The sequence below is a fragment of the Triticum aestivum genome, chromosome 7A (genome assembly GCF_018294505.1).
Source record: "Triticum aestivum cultivar Chinese Spring chromosome 7A, IWGSC CS RefSeq v2.1, whole genome shotgun sequence".
In the NCBI taxonomy this organism is placed as follows: Eukaryota; Viridiplantae; Streptophyta; class Magnoliopsida; order Poales; family Poaceae; genus Triticum; species Triticum aestivum.
The window spans coordinates 723,651,322-723,667,711 of record NC_057812.1 but is presented as its reverse complement, the minus strand read 5'-3'; the positions used below and the strand labels follow the sequence as shown (position 1 = coordinate 723,667,711).

Below are 16,390 nucleotides of genomic sequence, written 5' to 3'. Positions count from 1 at the left end.
TGTGAGTCTGCACTTTGTAGACCTCGATCATAGACTATTTAATTAGTCTTGACACCGTCACTGGATCGAGACCGTAAATGTTTCGTCGTGGACCAACTTGTTGCCTCGTTAGGACAGATGTGCACAGTACACCTGTCGGTGAGCGCTATTTCATAGTAATTTTTCTTTCGAAAAGGAGGATTATACAAAGGGTATGCGTCAAGTGATGCACACAACCTCTATATATCACAGTAGTAATATCTTATGACAAACACAAGGTCAGGGGTGCGTGCAGCGCCCGGCAATCAGCTGGCTGGTCTACACTCTACAGATTAAAATTAAGCAAGAGGATGCGTCGTGCAGATCTCTATGTTTTACGTGGCATCTGCAGGGTTGACATCGATTGTTCAACTTATGTTTGAGTTGGCTGTGACGCCCTTCAATCTGCTAGCTAGCTTGCTATTCAAAGCCGTGGTAGCGAGCTGGTAGAGGACATGTTTGGTTTCAGCCGGTTATCTCTTGGTACCCTGTTTCGTTGTTTTTGGTTGGTTTGCCCCTGAGTGGGTAATACTCTTTTGCTCCTGCTGGAGCGATGAACAGTTGATAGAATAGATGTTGGTGTCATCGGATATTTGTCCTACAGTGGGAGTTTCGATGACGAGCACCTGCAGTGGCTTTCCCGACGATGCGCTGAACACGCTTCCCCTTTAACCTTCTCTTTATTTCTGGTGTAGACAGTTGTATTTCCCTTATTCAGTTAATGGAAAGGGGTTATGCCCGGTTTAAAAAGAATATTCAAACCCGGGACAGCTAAGGAATTGCTCGGGGTCTAATGGTACTTGGACCACAAATGTTTTTTGAGTATCCTGTCCTGCTCCTTTGGACAAATTGGTAGCAAGCTGTCGACGATAAAAAAATTGATTTTTTTTTTTGCTGTCAGGTTTCAGCTAGCTGTGAAGTACAAAGCTAGATGGAAAATTTTAAAAATGAATTTTCCCATGTCTACGGTCATCTGCTAGAGAGCAATCGATCATCTTCAAGGGAGCAATCCCTGGTACAGAGATACATATTTTCCTCTAGAATGAAGAACCCAGAGAAGCCAATTCCGAAGATGAAAGCAACATAAGGAAACTACAAGGACGGACGAGACCATCGCAACTCTCCTCACAGCCAATGGTGCAACTGCAGACCTGTTAAGTAATATAGCACCCCTTGTCGAAAAAAAGGTGCAACTGCGGGGCCGGTGGGCCAAGAAGATCTAGGAGAACCCCAAATCGCCGGCTTGGAGCTTGGAGCAATTTGTTGTTGTTGCCGGAGGCGGCCGAGGCGCAATTTTGGGTGGGCCAACTTGGAGCAATGATCGTGAGGTGATGGCTCCTCTACTCCTGCCGTCCCGAAAAGTGCACCGATGACGTCCTGTCAATGTTTTAAATAGCGGGCTATGGAAAATAGTGGCGGGCCTCCAAATCAGCTATAGAGGAGCTATAGCGGGCTAAAGCTTCGCTATAGCCGGCTATTTAAAACTATGCGTCCGGTTCTCCGTTCCGTTGGCCGCCCTCAATGCTCCAATGGAGAAAGATCAGGTCAGGACGGAATGCATACGTACTCGTAGGAAGCTAACCAGCAGTGCTCTTCTAGTCACTCTGATTACACGCACACCGCACACCAGGGAATGAGCGTGCCATCAGTTACTGGATCTCTGACGATTACACGATTAAAAGAGATTGTTCGCTCCAGTGTTATGGTTGTGTGCATCTTGTGATGCAGCGGCTGCGGTAATCCCCTTCTTGAAAAAAAAATGTTGATAGGTGTTGGATCACATGCTGCGAGGCCAACTCCAATGCGTATCCCCAATTGGTCCGTCAGCGTTCTTATGTAGCAAACGGACAAATTTTCAGACCCAACGAGCAACCCCATTTTATATTTTCGTTCATTTTGTGTCCGTTAGACCCTATTTTTAGACCAGAATTGGGCTGGATTTGGGGCCAAAGCGGACAGAACCGGACGCTTCCTGCGCCTTCTCCGTCCATGCCAGTCTGGAGTGACCCCACCTGTCACCCACCCACCCCCACCACTCTCTCTCTCTTCCTTTTTCTCTCTCTCCCACCAACCCCATGCACAGCTGTATGCGACGGCGAGCAGGTGAGGCCGGCCGGCCGGGGCGCGGCGCCAGGAGCAAGCGGGCGCAGGCGTGACCGCGGACGCGACGGCAGAAGCTCGCGGGAGCGGGAGTAGGACCTCGCGCCGAAGCTCTCGGGCGCCGCCTGCGACGGCAGGTGAGCGCGCAGGCGGGTGCGAGCGCATGCGCGGGCGGGCGAGGCGCGGCAGGACGCGGCGGGTTCGGACGAGCTCTGTGCGCAGGCGAGCTTCGGACGAGCTGCGTGCGCAGGTGAGCGTCGGACGACCAGCGGCTCCACGCGCGGGACAACGGCCACTAGGAGCTTCGCTTGTGTTCTTTGTACCTGCGCCCTTGAAGTGTTTGAAGAAATGACAGACTCGGACAAAACCGGACAGCGTTTGGGATGATTTCGCTGCGTTGGGCGCACGCACGGTGGACTATTGCTACTACAAACGGACGTTCATTTGGGGCCGTGCGTTGGAGTTGGTCTGATTGCTAGTGCTGTATCAGTAGCTTTGTTTCTGCTGTGAAACCGGTACTTTGGTGATGAGGGCAGCTGTAGGCCTGTACCTCTTTTATCTGGACGAGGATCCCCTGCCGTGCGGCAGGGTGCCGTTCCGTCGCTGACTCATGGGCCCGACTGAAACTTGACCCACCTGTCAGTGGCCTAACGGCAGGCGCCGTACGTCAGAGGAGCTTCCTCCCTTTTATCTGTGCTTTGCTTTTTGTGTAGGTGATTGTTTGAGCTTTGTAAAACTGTTGTCGGTTTCTTTACTGGAAATCCATGAGGAGAGGCTGGTTGTTTCTAAAATCTTGGTGCTTGCCCATGGCTTTCTTGAATGCAGTCTCCGCAGTTTTCGGGTCACGTTCTGCCTTGCTTGCCAACGGTTTTCACGGATCCAAATCCTGCATGATCAAAAGCCACGTTGCTCGGCTGCCCCGATTATTCGTGAAACCTCCATGAAGTTTCCCAGGCCAGGTCTTCAATGCCGAAAAGTGAACCACCATACAGTTCTCCTCAGTGGGGATAGAAACCTAGTTTGAGGCTCTGAAGATTGGGCATCGTTCCTTCTTTGAGCTTAAGTCGCAGCACACCACACCGAAACTCAAAAACCCAAGAGCACCAAACTTTGCAGGTGTGTAGACGATTTGTCTTGTGATCGGTCCCTGGACGTGCAACCACGAGAGAACAGTGAGGAACAGTGATCTTCAAAGGCTATTGATATCATCACTTTGTGGTTCTCTGAATACAAATTTCCGGATGCAGAGATTGGTCTAAGCCGTCCAGTCCACTTGTGGATACCACAAGTAGGTGACAGCAACCCGGATTGTCCTCACTGAATGTGGGGATGAACAATATTCTCTCAAATAGCATTTTATGTTTAGAATCACATTCGCTGGAATAGTTGCTACTCTTGCATCAATTTCAAAGTGTTTCCAGTTGTTTTGGACCTTGCATCAGATCTGGAGGACGTGTGGTGTCGTTGTGTGTGATCTGCAAAGATCTCAGTAGAACCTCAAAACACCAGTGCTTGGTTCATCGGCGCCCACACGGAGGATGAGAGATCGAAGAACTTTAAAACTCCAAAATGGAACAGTAGTAACCATTATTCGAGTAATGGCGAGTGATCGAACTTGCGAAAGTCCAATAGCTTCTGCTCTAGCTGCATATGTTGCACTGTCGAATTGAAAGGGAATGACGACTGACCTTGTTAGAAAACCATACTGTCCATTTAGAATGATCTATTACAGTGATAAAATTATCATCTCTGGACTTTGATATAATAATGAGATCATCCACTGTGTGATGCACTGCAAAGTACAGTAATATACCTCGTAAAGATAGTCCAAAGAAAGAAATGAAACTAATAATTAACACATGATAACTTGGACTGTCGAGCAGCAGTGAGCAACTCTCAAGCAACAAGACCACCTAGCCAGATCATTTTCTGCTCTCGAGCTCTAACTACTCCCTGCAGCTTCGTCGTGGGTAGAAAGAGTTAATCTTGGCGAGAGAGTTGCCTAGTTGTGCTCCAAGCAGTCAACCAGCCAAATCTTCAGATCTCAGAATACCTGAGAATATCAGGTGCTATGGGAGGGAGCATTCTCCCGTGCTCCAGGAGCTTCTGAAACGTTGGATCTGAGGTCCAACGGTCATCTCAGGTGCTCCGACAAATTTTCAAAAAGCCTGTCAGAAGTCCCTTAATTACACGCATGTCCAGGGGCTCCTCGGATGACCGTGGATCTCAGCCGAGCTTGCTGTGTAGCACCTGAGACTCCCTCCTCAGAATACATCATGCTGGTGTCAGCATTTTTTAGCTTTTTCTTTCTTTCTTGCATGCATGCTCTTGACGTTTGTATCCAACAGGATTTCCCAATCTGCTGCTGATACAGAATCCTCACTCTTGCCCTCGCCGCCACCATGTTCTTCATCGCCAATTTCCATCACTGATAGGGCGTCATTATGTGCAACCGCGACCCTAACAGATAAAGGAGCATGCACTTTAGTACTTGTCCAGAATCATAGGGAACAAAAACATGGATATACCCACTGTTTTGGTTACCGGTCGAAATTTTAAGATTTCCCATGGTTACTGTGTATTTCGGCGACCCTCGGTAAATCGCCATACCGAACAAAAAATACCATTTTTTTGAAAATTTTGAATTTAAACACTCGATTTACTGTAAAGTACGTAGGATCTAATTAATGCCATGAGAGTTGGTTCTGGCATGTTGGTAGCAACCTAGTTCGTGTTTTGGGAAGTCTCTGGTTCGAATATTCGTTCATTCACTTATTTGAATTCAAAATTCAACTACAAAATTCACTCGAAATATTCTCAGTATTTCTCGGTAACCATGGTAACCACATTTACCAGTCCCCCTCGGTAAAATTGCCTCGTTGGGTAACCAAAACCTTGGATATACCTAAGCAAGCAGTATGTAAAGATGATCCTTAGGCAGTAGAAATAATAACAAGAACAAAAAATACTAGTTACCTTCGCGACCCTGCCAAACATGCGAGACCTTCGACCCTTTCACGGCCATGAATGTTCAGTATCCTCTTGAGCCTGGGGAATATGAAGCACTCACTAGTTTACCATAAATGTTAACAAATCACATGGGAAACATATTTCATATGTGAGAGCTTGCCAACCGGCATCTACAGTATCATTTTGGAATACACAATCTATGCTAGTATTAGTTGCATGAGATGTAGGGAATGTGCTTGTTTCGTAAGGGCATACTTTGGTGATTACCTGAAATTAATGGAGCACCACAAATAAACATGGCCGTCTTCTGTACCTGTTACTAGAATTGGAAGATTGGGATGGGAAACGACAGAAAGAACTGCGGACCTATGAGGTAGTGTACCAGTGCACGCATTCTTCTGCATGTCCCATATCTTTATTATAGAAAACAAGGCATGCATTATTAGAAATCTTATGTGTGTGTTGTGTTAATATATTTTACAACAAAATGGCAGACCTTGGCAGTCTTGTCCAAAGAGCCAGTAACCAAACACTTCCGACCATCCCGTGTGAAGAAATCCAGGCACCTCACATTACGCGAATGCCCAGAAAGAGTAAACTTGCATTCGGGAGAATCAATACTCCAAACCTGAACACTAGACATCTTAGAAAATAGAACGTACTTCATCGTAGAGACAGACAGAGGGAGAAAGACCTGTATTGCGTGATCCTCCGAACCATCAGTGAAACTAGCAAAACTGTTGGTGTCTTCTGGGTTAAATGCGACTCCACAAACATAGCCCCAGTGTTCTTCAGATGTTTGTATGCACTTCAAGCTCCAGTGCTGGTCCCAGTCCCAAAGCTTTATTTGTGCGCGAGATCCTGACAGCACATAGGGCTTTGTTGGATGAACGGCTAGTGAACAAACACCAAGACTGTGAGCTTCAAAACTCATGATGTTTTCCATTTTATTCTCATATTTGTACACATGGACAAAACCATCACTTGACCCAGCCACAAACCATCTCTTTCGTGCAATGAATTTAACACAAACTGCAGTGAGAACAATCATCTAATTAGCATATCAGTGTACCGTGGGAGAAACTTGTGTTAACGAATAAGTCTGAAGGGTACCTATTTGCGACCTTGAGGCTTCAACCGAACCTACCGATTTCTGTCAATAAAATACAAATTATCATTTGTTAGTCCAAGGTAAACAAAAGAATGTACATTTGCCAATACAAATCGGGCTTTTTGTGAGGACCCTATACATTTATCCATGGTAATTGAATTACCACGAGAAAAGAGATATTATTCTGTCGAACATCACCAAACTTAATCATATTTTGCTATTTGCTAATCAACAGTGTGTTCATATGTACTAACTGTTACTGCCACATGCATCTTTTCGATGGAGATGCCAGGAGGCAATATAGTTCTTTTGTTATCATAGAAAAATGTCTGCTCACATAATACAGTAACATACCTGTAGGCCATAGTTATGCATGTGAACATACCCAAATGAACCTGTTAAAATTCTGTATGACAAGAAGATCAGAACACATCCAATGAACTAACTTGAAAATTGAGGTTTAAATAGTCAAATGCCCATATTATGCTATGCACTCACAATGGATCTGTCTGATTTGCATCCATGGAATGGATCGAATCTGTATTCTCCACCGATATGATCTGACAAAATGAAGTTCTTGTCAACACTAGAGAAACGACCTCCAAGATGGATCTAATGAAGAGAGAGAAAAATCCGAAACCTGATATACCTTTATTAAAGGGGGCATTGCCTAATGCAGCGTCAATGGATGAAAGAAAAAGAGAAACAAAAGGAAACATCAGCACAGTTCAATTCGTCAATGTAGGAGCTTCATCCCAATGGCACAACACAATTGGCCCCATAAACGGATTTAGCTGGGATCTCTTTGTGGATCATCTTGAATCCTCTCTATTATAGTGCAATTAATGACTTCTTTCACTTAGCATAGCACAATTGAGATGGTATGAGTCACTTTTGGATTGATTCGTACAACAAACTTAGGGCATGTCCTTTTTTGTTGTAAAAGATTTATTCACAAAAAGTCATCAGTATTTCATTTCCAAACTTCCCAGACCAAAAAAAATTCACGGGCTCACGGCTTGGTAGTTAATGCCCAGCCTCACGGCGGGCATAAAACCCGATACCCGTAGTCCGAACCCGAAAAACCCAAACCCGTATAGCCCGAACCTGAAAAACCCGAGCACTATATCAGGTAATAGTTTTGGAAACCAGGATTTTATTTGGGTAATTCGAGTAAAAGGTCATGGTACCCGAATTACCCAAATATCCCGAAATATATTGGCAGCCAAATAAAATTCCCTCACGCATGGAGAAGGTCCAGCCGGAAATCGCTTCGCTACTCGCTAGCCTCCTCGAAAACATTGGTCTAGTGCCGTGTCCCCTACCCCAACCCCACACACGAGTCGCACCCGATTTCCTCATTCCCTTCTCAAACGCGCGCCGCAGGGCTAGCTGATGACCACCACCTCGCATGGCCACCACTCGGCCCAGCGAGCCGCAAGCCACCCGCCGGCGCTTCCTTCGCACTGCCGCAGCTGCCCTCCTCCGCCTCCTGTTCTGCCTGGCTAGCCTCCCGGCTGCGGCACAGCCACAGCGCTATGCGCACCAACTCCAGGCCACCGCCCTCTACAAGTTCTGGCCTGCGAGCTCGACTGCCTCTGCAGGCGCTCACCTCGCCCGTTGGCCACCTCACGATGCCCCTGAACTATGGTTTCTCTTTTCTATGTCTGGTATTTCGTGTAATTGAGGATTACCCGAACCCGAACCTGATTTTTCTGGTACCCGAATTGTCGGGTATAAAAAATTATGGACAATTTTTGGGTGTTGTTTTTTAAAACCCGACGTTTTTATAACCCGAATTACCCATCCCGAATTAAATTCGGGTAACCCCAAACTCCCAGCCTGTTATATCTGTGTTATATCCATAGCCAATCCTTCACCTATCCATGTTATATTTGTTCCATACTGCTGAAACATTCTGTTTGAGTAGGTAAACCAAAATGTAAGAGACCATATTCTGTAGCATTCGAAATCCGGATAAGTTTTGATTTGGTAGTCTAGCGACTAATGGCATAGATGAGGCATCAAGTCATTGACTCACAACAGAAGAAAGTACAACCATTCTAGTGCATTACATCATATGGTATGCACAATTTCGGTAAAACAAGGTTGAACATCCCTAGTAACCAATACTGCACTTATCCCCACTGAGCAGAAAATAATTGTTTGCTTGAAAAAACTGACCTCGAATGGCATCTCTGCTTGTAGGGCACAAACAGCTTTCAATGAAACCTTATGCACCGTAGTCCCCGTCTCTTCGGCTTCCTTAAAATGTTCTTCGCAAATGTATTTGGCATCAGTACATAATGAATCATAACCAATTATACTGCTCTGCAGGATTAAATCTATAGTTCTTTCTTTTGGTAGGTTTTTGTGTTTATTCATTGTCACAACGAGAGTGTAAGTGGACCTCGGGGCAACAATTCCATACAATGGCAGACATAAGAAGCATGACTGGTCATTGCCCTTCTTCATGAGCACAAGTAACAAATTTTCATCTGTGTTGTTTGTTATTTCAAGTGAGCATGGGATCAACTTGTCGGGTTCGAAGCGAAAGTGGAGCTCAAGCGGGCAAACGTCAGGAAGGGCACTGGAGCCTGTGATTACCTGCAAGAAAAGAGAACATGTAGTAGCCCATTATGACATTTTACTTGCTTAATTTGCTGCCGTATTGGTACTGTTACTTGCAACATTATTCAGAACACACAAGTTTCATTTGTACTGGCCCGTAATCAAGTAGATATAGCTTTGCAGGATGGCATGCTTAGTTAGTGATCTCACCTCAGTCTCAGTGGTTGTGTCATGTGCTGATTGTGACACACTGGAATCCTTTGCTCCCCCTAGATCATTTTGATTGCCTATGCTCGATTCTCGCAAAAACACCGAAGCAGCGGGCGGCGGTGATGCTTGAGCCTGTTGTGCCTGCTCGTGGCTGGGCAGGGGATGTACCTTAATCCGCCGCCGGAGACCCGGGGCAGCCACCCCTGCTCGCCCCCATGGAAGGTCCGACAAATCCTCATCAGAGTTCGCCTCAGCAACCAATTTACCATCTGTCTTATTGATGACATTGTCTTCAGTCACAGTATGGCATGCTGTTTTCCCCTCATCCACCAATTTACCATCTGTCTTGTTCATGACATTCTCTTCAGTCACACTATGGGGAGCGAGATCCTTGCTCGCAGTATATAATGGAAACTCTTCACGGGCTTCCACCTATATACAAAGACACAAATTAATGTAGAGACTTTCAACACCATAATTAAGAATAACATAATTAAGATTATTCTTGTTGATTTCATATTTCATGAATCTTGATGTTTTCATTAAGGAGAAGTGCATAAGACAGTTTGATCTATATGCACTACAACTGCTATAGTATATAAAGTTTTTTGTATTTAAAATGTTAAATTTGATCAAACTTGTGTGGTTAACATCAGATGAAGTTCCTACTCATGCATGTTTAATTCTTGAGGTAATTGCTCTTCCTCAAAAGTAACTTAATTTTCCTTAAACTATAAGTTGATTTGTTTTCTTATGATTACAAGAACAATGGAAATGTGTGCACATACACCCTACGATAAGATACCGCGGAAGATCATGTGGTGGCCTTGGAGAAACACAAAGTCCCACCAAAGTACATTACCCTCATCAAGGACATGTACGATAATGTTGTGACAAGTGTTCAAACAAGTGCATGATTGCGACACTGATGACTTTCCAATTGAAATAGGACTTCACCAAAGGTTAGCTTTGAGCTCTTGCCATTTTGCGTTGGTAATGGATGAGGTCACAAAGGATATACAAGGAGATGTCCCATGGTGTATGCTCTTGGTGAATCATGTAATACTAATCGATGATAGTTGAATAGAGGTTAACAGCAAGTTAGAGTTGAAAGATTTTGGAATCAAAAGGTTTTAAGTAGAACTAAAACTGAGTACATGAGGTGCGATTTCAATACAACTTGGCATGAGGAGGAGGTTAGCCTTGGATGGGCAGGTGGTACCTCAGAAGGACACCTTTTGATATGTGGGGTCAATGCTGCAAAAGGACGGTGATATCGATGCATATGTGAGCCATCAAATCACAGACAGATGTATGAAGTGGCGGCAAGCTTCTGGCAACTTATGTGACAAGAGAGTTCCACAAAAGTTAAAAGAGTCAGGTTCGATAGGACTGCGATTCAACCTACAATATTGCATGGCAGAAAAAATGTTGGTCGAATAAAAGGAGACATGTCCAACAGTTAGGTGTAGCATGGATGTGCATGCTGAGATGGATGTGGCCATGCACAAGAATGGATCAGGTCCAGGATGATGATATACGTGATAGAGTTGGTGTAGCACCAAGTGATGAGAAGGTTCTCCAACATCGTTTGAGATGGTTTGGAATATACAATGCATGCCTCCACATGCATCAGTGCATATCGAAAGGATAAAGCATGCTGATAATGTCAAGAGAGGCCGGGGTAGACCAACTTGACATGCCAAGAGTCTGTAAAGAGAGACCTGAAGGACTGGAATATCACTAAAGAACTAGCAATGGGCAGGGGTGTGTGGAAGTTAGCTATCCATGTGATAGAACCATGCCTAGGTTTCGAGATGTTATGGGTTTTAGCTCTAGCCTACCCACTTGTTTGGTACTAAAAGACTTTGGTGTTGTTGTGCTCATAGGTCTACCAAGAGCAACGTCCGAGCGCGCACACACAAACACACACATGAGTAGACCAGGATACATCCATGAACACCACAAGTTGCTAGATACGTAAATAACTAAGGAGGTCTGAGGGTGACTAGAATCAAGTAGAATTAGTATTTAAATTAATTAGGGAGCTCACCGCAGATGTTGTGTCACTAGCTAGTTGTGGCTCACTAGCGGCTTTCATTTCCTCTTGATAATTCGGACTTTCGGTCCTCAACTCTAATAAAGGTGTTGGTGAAAACCCCTCAGATGCAGTCTTGTCTACCACTTTGCCATCTATCTCGCTGTTGCACATATCTTCTGTGACACTCAGGATTGTGAGATCTTTGCTTGCACTAGTGTTTAGTACCAGCAACTTTTCCGTGTACTGCATATCTGATGGCAAGTTTTCGTGGGCTTCAATCTACGCACACATACGTACATAACTGATGAGACTTGTCAACAAACAAAATGAAGACTCACAGAGTAAAGTTTCTTCTTGTTAATTTGATACTTGAAAATAAAAAATAAATAGAAGTGTAAGTCAGTCTGATCTACATACAATAGGGATAGTATAATGTAATTTATATTGCGGCATTAATATAATTTAGAAGAATCAATCCAATCAGAATCTTAACTAAATACTATCTGTCACTCAACTATAAATAAAGATCATTTGGGCTGACCACTTATCGAATAAACATATCTTTGGAAGTTAGTATTTTTAGTCAGCTCACCTCACTGGTTTTGTCACTTGCTTGTTCTGGCTTACTGGACTCGTTTACTACCTCTTGGTGATTCTGAGTGCGTATGTTTGACTCCCACAAGGGCGTTGTTGGTGACAAACCTTCCTGTGATTGCTTCACCCCACACATTTGACCATCTGTCTCATTGCTGAATACATCTTCAATGATACTGTGCTCCTTGCTAACAGTAGTGTCTAGAATCAGTGACTTGTCCTTGCACTGCATTTCTATAGGTAACCCTCCGCAGGCTTCCATCTATGCATAGAAACAGCTGGTGAGACTTTTCGACAAATAAAATTGATCACATGTGTACGTTTTTGTAAATTTGATATTCATAAATCTTGGACACATTTTATAAAAACGAAGAGAAGGAAGATAAAGGAACAAAGGCAATTTGATGTGAAAATACGAGGGCTGTTGTAGTGCAAATTATTCTTGTAGTGGCTTTCATAATAATTAATTTAGGACATCATATAGAATGCTGACCATACCTGGTCTGCTGCATTAAGCACTTGGACTATATCCTTTGCTGTAGGTCTTTTCTCCATAGCAGGGTCCACACATGTTAGGGCTATGGCGATGCATAGTTCTACTTGTTGGCTATATTTTTTCATTGATATATACTTCGATGTGGATACAAATTTGCTCCTCCAACTTCTAAGTACCTATATGTGCTTGCACAATGAGCTAAATGATAATATTGATGCAAAGGTTAGAATAGTTTATCTTACTTTCTCTTTGAAATGCTGACAAGATGTAGCAGCATTTTTGGAACTATCGAGGTCAAAATAAGGATACTCCCTTTGACCTGTAATTATCTCTATGATGATAATACCCAAGCTGAAAATATCTGCCTTCTTAGTGATTACGCCATGAATTAAGTATTCTGGTGCCATATATCCACTGAAATTTTGAAGTGCAAGCAGTGGAAATGTAAACAAGTAGCTGAGGAAAAGAAAAAAGAATAAGGTGCAAGAGGTATAGCTTACCGCGTTCCTGCATGATTATCAGTGACAATGTGTGACTGCTGTTCGCCAAAGATCCTGGACAGACCAAAGTCCGCAATTTTTGGTGTCATATTAGAGTCCATCAATATATTTTCAGGCTTAAGGTCCAGATGGATGATACGGCATTCGTCATGAAGGAAACGCAAGCCATTGCAAATCCCCTTGATTATCTCATATCTCATATTCCACTTGAGGTCCAAAGATCTTTCTGTATGGACCGATAAACAAACATAACGAAATTGTAAACCCACTCAGAATTTATAATTTGGGAGTCTTTCCCTGCTATAAAAAGAGATGCCTATATCGTTTCCCACTTTCCCATGAAAAAGGATGCCTTGTTTCTTCAAGCCATTTTCTTCTCTCCACGTGGGTGTACCAAAATAGTGCTCACTTTGTGTGTGAATAACTGAGAGTGGGTGACCGGTCGCCCTTAGGCTAATACATAACATAATTATTTTGTTTGAAAGCATGCATGGTTGGAGTACATAGTTTTGAGGTGTTTTCTGAGGAAGTAAACTTACTAAGGAGAGAGAAATAACAATGTATAATGTATTCGGTTAACATACCATAAATATGTTTGTCGAGGCCTTTGTTGGATACATACTCGAAGCAGAGTAACCTTTTTGGAACTTCAGCAAAGATATGCTTCTTACTCCCACTTGGTTTCTCTATCGCTTCCCAATGCGATTCTGCACAGTAACCTACAAATTGTACTATGTTTCGGTGCTTGATACCCATAAGATAACTGACCTCATTCTGGAAATTCTCCTCTTTTAGATGTAATTCAAAAAGCTTCTTCACCGCAATAATTTTACCACTCCGAAGAACTCCCTGCATTGTAAGTTAAACCTCTCTTCAAAAGATGTCCACCTGACATTGTTTAGTTTCTGTTGCTAACAATTGACAGTGGAGTCAGTAATTGGCTATACCTTGTAAACAACTCCATACCCACCTCTACCAAGTTCCGATTCAGTCGAAAAATCACATGTGATGGCTCTCAAAAATTCTAGACGAAGACACATCGGTGTTGCATCTGAATCTTGTAGTTTCTTCTCCAGTTCATCACGTAAACTACACATCGGTGTTGCATTTGAATCTTGTAGCTTCTCCGGTTCATCATGTGAGTTAGACATTTCTGATCATACAAACAACCATTTTAGAATGGAATAAACAACAACAACATACCCTTTTAGACTGATACTATGATGTGAGTTATGTACGTGTCAGCAACTCAAACCACCTCGTCTTCATGTTAACTTTGATATTTGCTAAAAGAAGTGTAGTCATCTACAGCAGGGACCTTGTTAATTCTGAGAAAACACCTTGATCCAGCGGATCAATGTGACCATGTATTAACCCGTAGTCCTGATCCGTACGAAAAGAAGCTCGCTACTTTTTTTTTGAGGAAAAGCTAAGCTTTATTAATTACGAGTGCTTGGGAAAATCACCCAAAACACAACCAGCCACTTGTGGCGGTACATGAGACTCCCAATACAAAGTTTCAGAATATACAAAGCGATATCCTCTAGCTACTTGTGTGTACATTTGTTTTGATCAATACCAAATATAAAAACCGTACTTCATATACTTCTCGGATCTGAACGCATCAAGTTCGAACTCAATCAGAACGAGGCATACAAAGTGTAGCAGTAATGAGCTGGAGTACTAACCGGGACGATTCATAGTGATGCACCTGCTAGCTTCTCAGAAAACATGTACTGTCCACGTAGAAGATCGAAGCGCAGGAAGACCATCAGACTGTCAATCCACCTTTAAAGGCTTCGAAATTCAGATCTAGACCAAACGGAGTAGACTTGACTTGGACACTTGGCCTGGGGTCCGGACAGTAATGCCGGTAGGCGAGAGAGACAGGTCCAGCCACAGTATCCATGGTAGATGAGAGTCCCAAATGGTCCATAGTCAAGCATCAAAACATGGGAGATTTTGATAAATCCTCTCCAACTGCATCTTAACAACCTACCCCTGTTGTGAAAATTTCATGGGTTCAGGTCTTGCCTGATAAGGATTCCTAAAGAGTATATGGAGGGGAACAGCAAATGCTCGCTTGATCTTATGCATGGCCCATGAAATGGTACAGCCAGGTGAGCCTGTATGTAGAGCATCTATTTTTTTTTTTTTTGGAAATGGAGGATTAGCCCCGGCCTCTGCATCATAATGATGCATGCAGCCAGGTGAGCCTGTATGTAGAGCATCTATTGTCCACCAACTGCAATTTCGGCTTCTCAATCATCTCTGCAATTAATGGTCTCTCATATATTATCCATCCAACTGCCATTTCGACAGGACCAGCCAGTATACATCTGCATGTCAGTAGATGCATGAGAACAGCAAGCAGAGACAGCCAATATGGTCCACACCTAATGAAAATGGTAGAGCCAGGGGGTCTATAGAGCATCTATTTTGTCCATCAAACTGTCCTTTCAGATTCATAATCATCTCTGCAATTAATAGCTAATGGTTTCCTCACCTCCTATGCTAGTGACGTTCACATATGAGCTCATCCTATTTTGGCGGCGATGGCAAATGACTAGAAAGACAGTTAAACCACAGCAACGTCCCACGTAATAGCCCATAGTTACGATCCGGTTGAAAACAGCAAATGATAAATAGTATATGGGGTCAAAATCCATGAGTTCAGGTCCTGCGTGACAAGGATTCCTAAACTGTATATGGGAAACAGCAAATGCTAACTTGATTTCAGGCATGGCCCAGAAAATGGCACAGGCCAGGGGAGCTGTATGTAGAGCATCTATTGTCCATCCAACTGCCCTTGCGGCTTCTCAGTTATCACTGCAATTATTGGTTAATGGCCACCTCCTAGATCTACTTCCGATCTTGTTTTTCTGCGGCAATGGCGAGAAGCGTGGCTCCGCCGTGGCTGCGTCTGCACCGGCCTAGGTCCAAAATGGCCCACACTTAAGCATCAAAACATGGGGGGTTTTGATAGCATCCTATCTAATTGTGATCTTGATGCTAACAATTTACACCTTCGGTCAAAATTTCATGAATTCAGATCATGCAGTATATCAGGACTCATAACAGTGTATGGGGAACAGCAAGTGCACACTTGATTTCAGGCATGGACCAGGAAAATGGTACGGCCAGGGGACAGGGGAGCCAGCCTGTAAAGCATCTATTGTCCATTCAACTGCCCTTTCGGCTTCTCAATCATCTCTGCAATTCATGGTTAATGGTCTCGTCGTCCTGATTTCTGCGGCAATGGCGGGACGCGAAAACACAGTGATTCCAGCCACCACCTGGTAGGGACTGGACGGATAAACCATTAGCATCGATCACTAGCAACATGTGGGGATCGCTGCAAGAGGCTGGCACCTGGGGGTGAAGAAGCCGGACGACGGCTACCTGCAGTCGGTGGCACCGGAGATGCTCACGGCCGCGTGCGACCGACGCGCGTGGCTCCACCACGCCGGCGCCGGGGCCGGCGCACTGGGTGGTGGAAGCACGCGTACGGCGGCGTTCCATTGCCGCCGCCCCGCAGCATCGCCAGCGCGAGTGTCGTCGGATTGGGGGAGGAAGAAGCAGCACCTCGAGGAAATGGGGCTAGGGTGTGGGCCGGGTGAGGTATGGATAGGGTGGGCTTGGTATATGAAATCGGTCCAATTAGACCGCAACGGCCCAGCCCGGCACCTGACCCTTTCACCGGCCCATGAACACATGAGGTAGCTGCGAGTGGGTCCGCCCGCTCGTTTGGTCGCTTGTGCATTTCGGCCCCTATTTGA

General features: G+C 44.4%; 1 pseudogene; it reads right to left on the bottom strand.

Annotated features, from left to right (window-relative positions):
- Nucleotides 1-3,743: 3,743 nt before the first annotated feature.
- Nucleotides 3,744-14,752, bottom strand: LOC123149712 (uncharacterized; annotated as a pseudogene).
- Between the last annotated feature and the right edge of the window lie 1,638 nt (nucleotides 14,753-16,390).